A 14,449-nucleotide genomic window follows, 5' to 3' on the forward strand; every position below is an offset into this window, starting at 1 on the left:
GAAAGTATCATTTTAACTATATACTCAGACTTTTTTTTCCCTAAAACATTTTGTAATTTTAAAATTGTATTTAATCAAAGAGGATATTTCCTGTGAAATTGAAGGCAATGGTAAGTTAAAAGAACCTCAGCTTGAGTTGGCAGAAAGCAATTTAGTTATTTTTGTAGTGCTGATGTATTGCCAAGGTCACAAACAGGACTGATTTATACAGGAAATATGAGTTAGAAAGGCTATTTAAGGGAGCCATAAATACTTTGCTTAGATGTGCCTAGATGGATTTATTTCTTCCATCACCTGCACTGAAAAATTATGATTTACCCGTAATCTTATTGCACAATTCAGTGATAGAGTATTTGATAACTTTTCTTGAAAAGGAATTATTCCCCCCATATTCTGCAAATTAAACTGATATTCAAAGTAGATCATTCAGAATTTAAAAAGGTGTCCTGGAACTCTGCTCATCCAAGGGATACATCTGCTAAGGAGTGCCCAGCATAACAGAAACATTATCTGAAAGGGTCAGGTGCCTGTTAATGGGAGTGTCCCCTAAGCATTGGATAAACAAGGGTAAACCACACAGCTTAGAAGAAAAATAAATTACCACACCCAATATGCTTCTTTACCAACAGTATTCTTCCAAGCATCTTTTCTCATTATTACCTCTTCACAGTTGAGAAATGTTTCACTACTGAACCTAGGCAAATACTACCTGTAATATGGCCCATCAGTTTTTACTCATTTTCCAATGATTCAGTCAAAATGTTTTAACTGATACATTTGAGGCAGAAAATGATAAGCATTTGTCTTGAAAGCCTTGGTATGAAAAGATCTTGAGTGGAATCACTTCTTTTATCTCGTTCATAGTTTCCTTAAAGATGAAACTCAAACCCAGGACTTGAGTTAAAATCAATGGCAGCTGGGTTGCATTGCTGGTCTCGGCAGACAAAGGAAACAAGGCACTCATTCATAACAGCACACAGTTTAAATTGCTGCCTCTGCTTCAAGTACAATATCTCATTTTTCAAAGGTTCTCCAAGCCTGGGGCAGGAGATGAATTGGTGTGAAGGAAAGGAGATTGTGAAGTGTCCTGCTAAATAGGTCTCCCTCAGAAAAACCTGGAAAACAGCCACCACCTCCCCTCCACAGGCTTTCCAAAATGGCCTAGAGGTAGGAAGACCAACCTCAACAGAAATTACTGAGCAGGTGACAAGAAAGAGAAAAGCACAACTGTTTAAGAGTTTAAAAGATATTCACTTCTATGGACTTCAGAAATAAGGAAAGCAATGACGAGTTACAGACACATTCAGGGAAGGTAGGAAAGAAGTCAGACAAATGAACATGGCAGGAATTGTGATCTGTCCATAGCAAGTAACTTTTAAATGAAAAATTCACAAATAAGCATTCTGAGGTGGAGTAAGGTTAGTAAAAAACTTCATTTTTATAAGTTTACTGAAAAATAAAATTATGTCAAGTGAAAAAAAGTACTCTCAAGCAGACTAGCTAATCTTCACATGATTCACAGGTTCAGTTTCAGGAGGTTAATGTTTGGACTTGGGCTTTCTACTTTTAAATCAAAAACTTTGTTTTAGCCTTTTTCTTAACAAAATTGCTGTATACATAGCTTTAACCCCAGTAATTCAATACCTGCTTTGCATAACTGCAGTGGTACCTGGAGCTTTACTTAAAATTACACGACCAGCATCAGAGAAAACACAGTAGGAAAGAGTCTATAGCTTCTCTAAACTGCAACCAAGGTAAGTGGTAGAAAGCAAACAAAAGTCTACAGGATAATAAAGTTTACTGGTTTTTCATTACTTACACTCATTGTTGATACAAGAAACTGTCACTATAAGTTTATTCTAAGGCACCTATTAACCAGTACTCCTAGCTTGTGGGTAGCAAGAAACCATCATTCTATGCAAACCACTAAGAAGATGGTTGATCAATGACTAATTGCCATCCATAATCACTATTTTGCCCAGTTATGTTGTGTTATGTCTTACATCTTGTGACACTTGGGCAATTAAAACTCTCCTTGACTGATTAAAAAAAAAAAAAGAGAAAGTTTTGTCATTGGCTTTAAAAAGGCTGAATTTTCCAAAGCTGTTCCTCCTTCTTTGTTTGTTCAGGAACACAGACCAAGCACAGCTAAGCTTGTGAAGTGCAAAGAATTTTAAAGCATACAGATTGTAATGAAAACTCACTCTTCATGTTGTTTGGATGAGTTTTCCTCTCTAGCTAAGAGCTTCTCATACACTGACTAACATGGCTTTCAGCTAAATTCAAGGCACTAGCCAAGAGAACACAAAGGGCTGAAAAACCTGTATGAGAAGAAGAACAAATCTGTTAATAGTATTTTGCATCAAATGATGTGTTATCCTAAAAATTTTACTGCAAAAGGAAACTTTCTGCCAACATGTCTGTGACATATTCCTGTATTAGATAGTATTCATTCTTAGAAGAAAATTTTAGGGGAAAACAAGGAAAAAACAAGGAAAAAAGCAAGAACAATGACAATAAAGAATTGGAATTAATTTTCCACTTTTTTTCCTTTCCCATAGCTCCTCTCTGAATGACATTTCCATTTCTTCAGTACCCATGTTCCCACTCTTATGTTTTCTTTTACTGTCACTGTCCTTTTTTTCCTCGCACACCTTACTCTCCATTCAATAAACACTGTTTTCCTCCCTGAAAACTGCTTACACAAACCACAAAAATTCCTGCAATGCTTTTGAATCCTTGGGGTGGACAACACTGGGTAATCAGTGGGTAACACTGGTCTCAGAGGTGACCATGCCCCAACAGGAAATGAGAAAAGGACATCCAACAATTTTCTACCAGAAGAGAAAAAATTGAGGTCACTACTCTACTTGAGAATTGCGATCTTTTGGCAAAAAAATCCCACACAAGAATATAATTCATCTAGTATAAATATGAAGGCAATTTCCTCTCTCTGAAATTGCTTTTCTGTTTCCTCAGAATTCACAGAATTATTCCAAGGCCGATGTCCTGGGGAGGTGGCAGGTCACAGGTAATTTTAATCCAAATGTAAGTAAATATAAAAAGGGAAAAGCAAATAAAGCCTTTGTTTTCTTGAAGAAAGTAAAATTACCAGGACACCAGTTGAACTGGAAAAATGAAAACTAGAATCAGTCATCTGAGAGCCAATATCTAAGGTTTAAAATGCAAAAGTCTTATACTGCAATAGCTGATCCATTACTGATACTGAGACAATAGGTCTGCTTGCCATTATTTTTGATTAATGACAATGAGTTTTCTGCTCTTAGTTATGGCCCTTTCTGGGACCGTCCTCTTTAATTTTGTAAGTTGTGAATGTTTCTCAGGGCTCTGCCTGTGCAATCCTGAAGGAGCATGGTAAAGGGCACCAGAGGAAAATTCCTTACCCAGGATCATTAAAAAAATCTCCCTCAAGCAGATAAAAAAAAAAAAAAGAGTGTATATTTACTGGAACTCCAGGGATCTTGTTTAGTGTCGCAATCACATCATTGAGAAGCTTTTCTTCGTGTAGACTTGAACAAATTGGAAAGCAAGATGCAGTAGTAACAGACTTCTGATATAACAAATTGCTCTTTATTTAAAGTTACTTTTAAAATACGAATAAGATTTTAAAGCCTGTCAAAGATGGCATGCAAAGATAAAAATAAAGAAGTGTCAGGAACAAAAATGTTCTTTTTCTCTTCCTCTGAATTAATTTGCATGTCAGTCAAAAAATCTGTCAATGCATATGCAATATAAGCAGCATGACTTACACTACTAAAAGCGTAGGAAAAAAGAACAAGAAGAACTGAAGAAGAGGAAAATGACAGCTGTGATGAGCAAGGATTCTTCCCAATCTATGGTATGTATTCAGCTATAACAATGCACCCAAAGATGGTGAAGAAATGATGACAGAACTGTCAATTATAGCTGAGCAGAGTGTAAACAGAAATACAAAATCTGCTGAGCAGAACTGACACCAGGTGGTAGGGCTTCTCTGTCGGCCTACCCCACCAGGAAGAGTGCAAACCCCATTGAGCAGCAGGGATCCCACTCCCTTGTGGCAGCCCTCCTAGGCTAACAACAGGGTGGTTGGAGCAGCTCTCAGCAGAGAAAAGGCTAGAATAAATAGGGTCCTAATGGGAAACAGTAAGACACAAAAGTCATTGGCTATGTAAATCAGATTATTGATTGCTACATTACAAATTCATCTGAACCCCAGGAAAGGAATGAATTGGGACCCTAATTCATGGTCTTGTTTGCCCAAGGGAAAAAGAGGTAGAGATTCAGCTTTAGAGATTTTTGAGCCTGTTTAGAGATGTCTTTCAAGTAAATCTTTAATTTGAAACTTTCCTTCATTAAGAAATCATTCTGTTTTTCAGCATTCAGTGTGAAGAGCACTGGGAGGTAAATGAGTGCTGTTTACAAATACCATTAATAAAGCTAAATCTACCTTTTAATCAAATCTCACAAACTCCTCTAGTTGCAATCTGAAACCAGACTAACTTCAGGCTTCTCAGGTATGAAGGACCCTATGGAACAGTATCAGCTTCCCTTCAGTTCCCATTAGGTTCACCTTGAATGCAACCAGCGACTCTGCACCATACATAAGGTGGGGCAGAATTCAGCTTCAGCATTGTCCTAGGAGAAAGGAGCAGCAAGGAAGAGGGAACAAAAACCAAACCCACAAACCAACACAAAAATGTCACTTTTGTCTCAAAAACAAGCAGCTGCAACCCATTGCATGCAGAAAGATCTGTTGAATATTGAGTTCCTATTTTTTCCATGTATTCACATACTGAAAAGAATTTTACTCCAATTACAAATTTGAAGGTACCAACCCAGGCAGCCAGCATTGCCAGCACACTGGGCTGGCATTTTAAATTATAGGTAATACCGTGAGAAGTGAAACATGTGAAACATTGTTTCTCTCAGCCATTAAGATCTCATCATTCTGAACTTGTTGCTCAGAGAAAGGTAGCCAAGCCTTTCTTCCACAAACCAGCAAGGGATTGTCTTATCAGTCAAATTCTGTCTAAAGAAATAATGTTTGCTGTGATGATGTTAATTCACTTCTTCACAACACTCTATCTTTACATGGGAGATGTGGTTTTATTCCTCTGCCTTGAGCAAGCAGTCTGAAACTCCCATTACCAACATGAGAATGAAGTGCCTTACTCTGTCTACCATTCCCGACTTCATAGAAAAGACTCAGATTCTTTGCGGATGTTTTTTGCAGAATGGATAGACTGTATCTTTGGGCAGAAAAGCTATGGGTAAGGATATCAAGGAGTTCACCAGGAAATTGAAGGTACCTGATTTTCATTCTCTGCTCCAGTACCTTTTGATGATTTTATACTAAGTTACCTATGAATAAAATACAAACACTATTGCTGGATCCCATGGGAACTAGAGAACTCCACCATATTCAGTCAGTTCGTGCATATTTGCTTTTTCCTTCTTTCTCTTCGTATGCTAATTTTGTCAACAACAGCAAAAATTTAAACTTACAACATAGTTGATAAGACAGACTACTGAATGGTAAGACATTGAAGTTTGTTCCCTTAACATTAAAGTTACTGCTTTAAGACCTCATTTATGATATAAAAAAGGTGAAGGAAATGCAACTACTGGGGTTTTTTTCAACTCTGAATGCTTTTTTGCGGTTTTGCTCCATGGTCAAAGAGATGCCTAAAATGCCTATTCTCATAGGATTTAGGCATTAGTAGCTCAGCATGAAGCTACTCAGTCCTGAGTGGGCTCAGACCTCTGTGCCAAGCAAAAGACCTTGCAGTGTCTAATACAGAGGCATCTGGGTGTTTTTCATGCTCCAGGGTCAGAAGGAAGGGGTTGCTGAGGACCCAACTTTTGGCCTTCAACATTTTGAAAGCAAGTAAGATTGTGGTCTTGTAGCAGCAGAATAGCAAAGCTCTATATGCTTCTCTCTGGTAGCAAAAGTGATTTTATTTAAAAAAAAATTGTTTTCACTCACAGGCTCTCACACCAGTGGGCATATGTCCAAGTAGTCCTGACAGCTAGGCTTCCTTGGGATCATGCAGAAGAGGAGGGATGGCTATCTGGGGTTTATTATGTCTTCTGGAATGTTTTAAGGTTGGTGATAGCGTGCTGGTTTTTGTGCTTTTTTTAGTCTTTCAGAGCTGATGGTGATTAGGAAGTTTTACCTCTCTAGCATATCTCACCTCCATGAGTCACTATCATCTGCTTACTGTTTCATCTCTTATCTGGGTGTCGTAAAGTTTCAGTCTTGTCTCACGTTCTTACCGCTGCTTCCTGATGGTTTGAGTCTTTTGAGCAAGCTGTCCTCTTCCTAATCCCAGAGGTGCTGAGAAGCTGCATGGAAATGCACCCAGATCTCAATAACTTACTAATGTAGATGTTGTAGAGATGTGTTATTCCTACATCCCTTCTTCTGGTATTCCTGCCTGGTGTTTCCACAGTGATTCTTCCATGCAAGGTCAGAAATGTCGATTTAAATAATCAGGTCCCTTTTGTGGATCTCCATTTTACTGTGAAATGAAGAACAGGTATGGTTTTTAGGGAATCAGAAAGGATGATGAATTAGAAAGAAAATGGCATTGCTTTTATGCCTCCTTCATTAGACCATTCTCAATTTTAGAGAATATAGAAATTTAGAGAATAATTCAGTCATCAGTAATAAATTCAAAAGAGGGTGGAGTTAAAAGATGTAGGCAGGGGGAGTTTCCTGCAAGTCAGATTTGTAAATAAATTCAAATCAGTGAGAGTTCTGTTATTGTCATGTTAGTGTTTCATGACACAGGCGAGTCCTAATCTCTCCAATATCCCCATTGTGGTGACAAACACTAGATATGGCAAAGGAGCACAAGTACATATTAAAATGCTGCTGCAATTGACAGTGCAAACATAGCCTAAGAGACTTGACCACTGGTCTGGAAAGCAGTAGGTACAGTACCCCAAACAGAATTATGGAGAATGAAAAAAAAAAAGACAGAATAAATAAATAAATAACTGCTCCCATGACGTGTAAAAACCCAAATACTCTGATGTGATTTATGGCAAAGATAAATACTGGGAATGCATAAAACACCAAAATTATTTTTTGAATATTTCTCTTTCTGCCTCAGAATACTCAGCAGGCTGCTACATCTGTTTTTTTTTCAGGCTCTTTCACATCCCACATAAAAACTCACTACAAATTTATTTTCAATCCTTTCAGCTCTCACTTTCCTTTTTTTCTGGAACATATTTTTCCCCTATGAAGTGTTGTTTTGCTGAATCGAAATGTTCAGATAAATGCACTGATTTAAAAAAAAAAAGTATTTTCACAATGCTGAAATCAGGAGGATGTCATTTTTAGAAATGTTGATTTATTACTAAAAACTTTTAAGAATACATGTAAAACAACAACAAAAAAGTAATTTAAAGCTGCAAATAACATTAAGACAGCTTTGGATTATTTTTTTTTTTTTAATTTTAAAATACTATCACAATTTCATTTTCGGGAAATTTAAAAAAAAAAAAAAAAAAAAAGGAAAAATCTTATCTCCTTCTCAGCTCTACTTATTCTCTGTTATTTTACAAATTTGATCCAAACTAATAGGTAGGTATATTAGGTTGGGCTTTGTGAACTTACATGTTAACTTAAGGCATCTAAATAGGTCTTCTGAGGTCTTGCTAAAGAGCTTATATACAAAATTTGGTTTCCTCCAGGACCAATAAAGCAACAGCTACACAGGTACGTAACTGTGTTACGGTCAATTTTTTTTTTTCAAAAAGATAAAGGAATTACTTGTGCAAATAAGTTCAGGTATGTCAATACCACATCATCACCTTTGTTATGAATTTGAATGCACACAATTAAAAAAGATAAGAATTATGATTACTTTTATAACTAAGTCAAATTCACATATAAATGCATTTTAATTTTAGAGCCATGTGAACTCTGCAAGATTTTGCTCAGGACCATAATCTCAGCATGAAAAATAAATTCACCAAAGTTTTTGTCTCTCTTCCTTGCCTGCTTTATGGACCAAATCTTTAAAACTACAGAAATTTCCACCAATTTCAAGCAGATAAGAATTTGCTCACTATAAACACATGCATATGTAATTTTTACCAGCACAGCCCCATTTGCATGCCACAGAACAAGAGTATTTCTTGTCCTCCCTTGGTATGCCTTCAAAAAGCAAATCTTCTGCACAAAATAAGAATGGTTGCTAGGGATTCATTGCACTCTGAGACATATTTTATTGAATTATATAGAGTTATTTTATGCAAAGGTTGAGCTGCCACACTCAAAGAACCTGAGCTTTGAGAGCCATCACCTATCCATATAGAAATCACTCATGCAAATATGTTGAATTTATCAATGTTAATTACATTAATGCATGCCTTGGCAAGGAAACAAAATATATACATGAATATTGGTGAAAAATTCATAAAGCATGCTCTTTTTTAAAGTAGGTCAGATAGTTATTGAGTTAAATCTAGTCCCAAATACACACAAATATACGTGGCTTTAAGCAAGACTTACACTGAAGTTAGTAGAACTACTCAGCATTCAGTCAGGTATTTAAGTATGAGAACCTTGCCGGTTTGGGATTAGAGCTGCAACTCAGAGAGGAAAAAAAAGTATGAACTGCCTTTTTTTTATTCCAAGGATTAAAAAAAAAAAAAAAAAAAGTCAATTTGAAACCTATGGTATTTTGATCCAGAATAAAACAGCACAGATCAAACATGTTTTGTTTACATGCTTGTAGTATGCTGCCTGAAGATGATATGGTTACATCAACTTGCAGTGAACACATGCCATGACAAGATAATCTGTGATTTCAGTGCTGACCTTAAAAGGAAATATTCGTGAGTTTGTGATAAAAGTCTAAGTCCGTCAACTCAGGTTTCTAAGTTTACACTTTTTGCCTGAACAGATGTTTGCCACCTACGTAGAGCACCTGGTAATCTACCACTTTACTTACCCTAGACATTTTAATAAAAAGTCCTTAAGGACACTGTATTTGAACAACTGAGAGGTTGTTACAATGGTACTTCAGTTTGCTGGCAGATTTAAAAAATCCCTCAAAAAGCATAACTCTCTTAAGAATTACTATATCACTTCTGAGATGTCCAGATAAGTGGGCAATGACAACCATCACTGCCACACTGTACTGTAAATAGAGCATTGTATACAATAAAAATGGAAGTCCACACACACTCTCTCTCTCTCTACATCTCAGATCATCACATATCACCACAGATTATTTTAGTACAACAAAGCAGAAATACATCCACAATTTAGGGGAAAGGGAACAGACAGCTGGCACTCTGAACAAATCAGGGGTTAAGAGAAAACAAGAATGAAGGGCAGGATCATACAAAATGAATATGAACATTAGCATTCACATAGAGAGGGAAAAAGGCTCGACTCAGAAGGTCTTGGAAATATCCGCATTTTTCCCTTTTGTCTGCTTTGATCTACAGAGGGCTTGCTCATTGCTGGGAAGCTACCTTGCATTCCAGAAGAACTGAAGTACATCTCCAAAATCTTGTTTTAAATTAGAAAAAAGATTCCTTCTGGAATCAAGTGCTAACCCTATCTTTGATCAACTGACTTTTTTTTCTTACACATAGGTAAAAGATAAAAATGGAAAAATCAAATATGGAACAATTCTCTGCTCTCCTGCTGCCATCCCTAGAATTTAGCATATTGCTATTTTGGATAAAGAAATAAAGTTGTAAAGCCAAATACGAATCACAATATAGACCCTAAGTCGTATTAATCCCCATACTTAATATGCAACACGTTTACCCTGCGATGTTTCTTTCAACCAAGTAGCCATTTAAATTATCTTTTTAGAGGATGGACCTTTTCCTAAAATAATCCATGGAATGCAATGCAAAAAGCTCTCTGAGAGGAATTTCAAAGATGGTGTTTTTAAAATGCTTTTCCTAGCATTTTCAAGAAATATATCTACTTTGTCTTCACATAACATAGAAGTCAAGATGTGTTTTCCTTCCGGCATCATAACCAGCATCTCTTGGTTCCATAAGAAACTAGAGCCCTTATTATAATACGAATGCTCAAAATGGCTTGGCAGTGGGAACATACCCTGTGAAGAAGATGCTCCCCATCCAAGGTCAGTGTCGCAAAGAAGGATGTGATGGGATTGTGTAAGCATTTCCTCAGGTTATGTAAAAGAAAAAAGCAATTCATGTTGTATACTACATGATTCATTAAGTGTGTCTAGAGGATACCTTTGAAAGGAAGGAGATGAGGGAAAACTTTGTTTTGGTCATTGGGGAATCTTAACATTAATAATGCATCATGGAGTACAGTCAGATGTGTACTTAGCAGTTTGAAAACCTCAGCTGCAGCCCAGCTTTGGATGTAGGCACATGAATCCTAACAACATTGTGAACTGGGTGAACAAGTCTCTTGCTAGATATAGTCCGTAATAATACATATAGTTAGCTAAAGAAGTAAAATCCAGAAATATTAAAATAACCTGTGATTTCAAGAAGAATTTCACCTGTGGAAAACCATATGACAATATGGCCATAAGGCAGACTAGCAGAGCAGTTCCAACTCAACATTTTTTCATAGACAGAGAGTCAAAACAAGGCATCCAGCTGTCCTGTGTGATCCTTTGCTTCATGTACTAGCTCTAGCAGCATAAAGAAGTGACAAGTTTTACAAAGGAATTTGAATCTAAAGGGAGTCTGATTTCCACATAAATTGCAAGTGTAGCAGTTGATTTGGAAGCTAGAATATTCTATTCTGCTATCATTTTTATTGAAGTTTTGTTACAGCTCTTCCCACTGCTATTCCTACCTTTCTAAATCCTGAGTGTTTTCCTGGCTCCCAAATTCACAGACAATGCTTCAAAGACAATGCTTTAAAGCACAGTGATGCCTTTTTTAAAGGTTCATAAGAAGAAATTAATTTCTCTGTACTTCCTACCATTCTGTATTGAAGGGCATCATTATCTTGTAGTTTTATGTGCAGTGAGGTTTAAAAAAATAATCATGATGATATGCAAGAGCAGTCTGGCATCTCCTGAAGATACTGTTTAAATAATGTCAGTAGAGGAGGAACCATAAGCAGCTGAAGAGCTTGTTCCAGCACAGACATTGAAATGCAATTCCTGAAGGATGGAGTTGAAGAGGAACCATTGGAGCAAGTAAATGATGACGTGGCATCAGAGCTGAAGCAGCTGCAGATGGGAAAATCCAAGAGGACAATACATATGCTGAGGCAGGAGCAATTGTCAATAGGGACAGCTTGTCTGGTTATTTGGATGCCAATTCTATTGCATGTGTTTGCTTATGTGCTATGTCAATGGAGACAGTCACTTGACAGTCAGGCAGCTTGTTTGGGAAGTTCAGTGTTACCTGTCTTAATCATTTGTTAGGAGAAAGACACAAGATGCTGCAGGCAATGTGAACTGAAGGAAAAAAAACCCCAAACAACCAAGAAATAATGTCAAACTAATAAACTAATAATATTTTCAGATTTCTTTTGAAATTTGGGTTGCCAAATACCAGCCTTGTTAAAATAAATCAACTGCTGTCTACAACCCCACCCTCTCTCCTCACAAAGGTATATTCATAAATACCCACACTCTTCAGATTCCCATTGAAGGAAGAAAATTGCCAAATAACATCCGCAAAAAGGCTGACAAATGGCAGACCTCCTTCTGAAAAAAAGCCAAATATGATGGTGAAAGGAGGAACAAAGAGAACCCTATTGGTGCTTAACAGGGAGTGGATTACTTTACTAAATAAAAAGGCAGGCTAAAAATCTAAATGGAAAAGAATCCAGCTTAGCACTGGCATCACTTTTACCTCCCTCTATGGTCTTTCTCTCTCATACCTCACCCCTTGATTTAGTTTCATAGTAGCTCATTTGCGTATGGGGTTTTTTGATCCTTTTTATTTCTTTATCTTTCTTTGGATCCTTATCTCTTTTGTCTGCCTAATCTAAGTTACCTCACATACACTTAATGAGTTGCCTCTGTGCCGTTCAAAAGTAATTTTATTGCCATATGCTTGTGAAATGCAAAAGTTTGTCTTAATCCTGCTCCATTGTGAATGGTTTTGTTCACCCTGTTTTCTTGCAGAGCAGGACCCAAAGATTGGCTTTCCAGAACAATCTTAAGAGCAAGGACCCATACGTGATGAGCATCTGTATTTCTTGCTCTACATGTGTTGTAGTATTGGGTACTCTGTAGGAGCAGTGGAGCAGGAATATTATTCACCTCATCTAAGAAATCTTATCTTTGTGGACTTGAAGGCTAGAATTGCTGACAAAAATATTAATAAGTTCCAAAAATTAAACCTCTACAATTAAATCATACATAGCAGGAAGACGGTGGAGGTGATGCTATTCCTCATTTTTACAGATGTACAAAATTGGTAAGAAATCCAATCAAGGTGGGGAACAATCAACAGGGAGACAACAGGAGACTTTCTTATTGCAAAGAAAGCAATAAAGAGGAAAAAAAATGAGAAAAAGCCAATTGGCTATAAGCTTCCTTCTGACCACTCAGAAAGACTAACTATACTGCAGATCTGGAAATTTCTTTCTTGGAACCACCAAGGGTACTGATTAGGATGAAGGAAAATGTTTTATAATGTTGATTTGGGGACTTAGATTAAAAAAAAATAAAATCCTCCAGTTGCTCAAAAAACATATCAGAGGACTTCATTTAACTTTTCCTGAAAAGATAAGGCAGGCATTATTAATTGAGATGGAGTATGAAATATATAATATTAGATCAAGACAAACTTTTAGAAGAACTTCTCCACAGATGCCAATTAGGAGTCATTATGGAAGCTGAATGACAACCTTTACTACAGCATTCAGAAACAGGAACAAAATTATGTAAACTGTGGCATCTTTAGCTTGGCAATACTGCAGTAATTCAGAGTTACATATTTTGTTTTTCTAGTACAAGCTGTTTCTCTATAACTAGTCAAAGAGCAAACAAATAACTGCACACTGTATGTCACTCATTTAATTTGTTATGATTGTAGAATACCTTATCAGGAAAGTGAATACATAAGCAATGAAAACATTAGCTATCATTGAGGGATTTAAAATACACAGCTTGTAAAAATGCTCCATCTGATTGTTTAGAGGCAAATGTGAACAAGTAAGGTAAAGACACTTCAGAGACTGTGAAAAAAAGTAAACTAGTGAGAAGAAAAGGAGAAAAAAAGGAAAGATAGACAAGACATATAAATGGCTAATGAAAAAAAAAAAAAAGACAAGACATTTATGATATCATTTGTACAGGTGTTTAGAGTTATACCAAGGCATTCTTCTTTGGTAGAATGAAGAACTGGGATTGGTAGGATCACGTACTGGCAGTAAGCAGCAGTAATTCAAAGAATAAAGTAAATTTGTCATTCTGTAGGCACAACGTTAAATGTTACTCTATGCACTCTGTTTTACACAACCACTAAAAACCATGCAAGGAGGAACTATGACAGCTGAGAGGAAAAACAAAACAAAACAAAACCACAAAAAAACCATACCCCAAACAACAAAACCAAATAAAAAACCAAACCAAACAAAATTCCAGTTGGCATACTAGACTAGGAATGTAACAGATCTTTCAGGGAAAGGACCATTTAATATTGTAGCCAAACAAATCACTCCCCTGCATAATTAAGGCAGTGTTCATGATTACTTTACACAACTGTGAGCAAGAATTAAAAATAAACAAATGAAGTTTCTGATTTAAAATTGTATTTTGTCCCTAGCTGGGAAGAATTTAGGAAGGAGAGCTATAGACAAGTTGCAGAACACTTAAAATGTCCAAAACATATAGACAGTTCAAAAGAGAGTTAGGCTATTACAGGAGAATATTTTTTCCCTACAGGACAACAGATATGAAGAGCAGTTCACAGAATGATGAAGTCCTCACAATACAGTACTCAAGGTTCAGATCCTGCAGTCCTTTTTTCATAGGAATAATACCATTGGATTCAATCATTGATGATCATTCATGCAAAACCCTAGGATTGGTGGTTGCCCTTTCACTTGGCTTTGGAAGAAGGTTTTCCCACAGGTCAGCCTCAGAATTGCACATCGAATTGAGAATTACACCATATGAACAAGAAAAGGTACGAAGTTCAACCTCCAAATGATCCTTTAGCACTTTCAAAGAACACAACACAAGATAAGCTATCTGTACCACTTAGAGATACCTCTCACAAGGCGAAGTACTTGTTTTAAGTCTACAGATAGCTGACTTGCATAAATAGAGCAAGATATATGACATCTAAGTAGCATATTCAACAAAAAAAAATTAATTAAGATCCCATTTCACAGCAGTAACAACTGCAACCTTTGATGTTACTGCTTTGCTAATATCTTAGCTCCAGGCAAGTAACTAGTTAATCAAGGGGGAGTCATCCCCTCTTAATTTACAGGTGAAATTTATTTAAT

The sequence above is a fragment of the Haliaeetus leucocephalus genome, unplaced genomic scaffold (genome assembly GCF_000737465.1).
Source record: "Haliaeetus leucocephalus isolate CR32 unplaced genomic scaffold, Haliaeetus_leucocephalus-4.0 Scaffold228, whole genome shotgun sequence".
In the NCBI taxonomy this organism is placed as follows: domain Eukaryota; kingdom Metazoa; phylum Chordata; class Aves; order Accipitriformes; family Accipitridae; genus Haliaeetus; species Haliaeetus leucocephalus.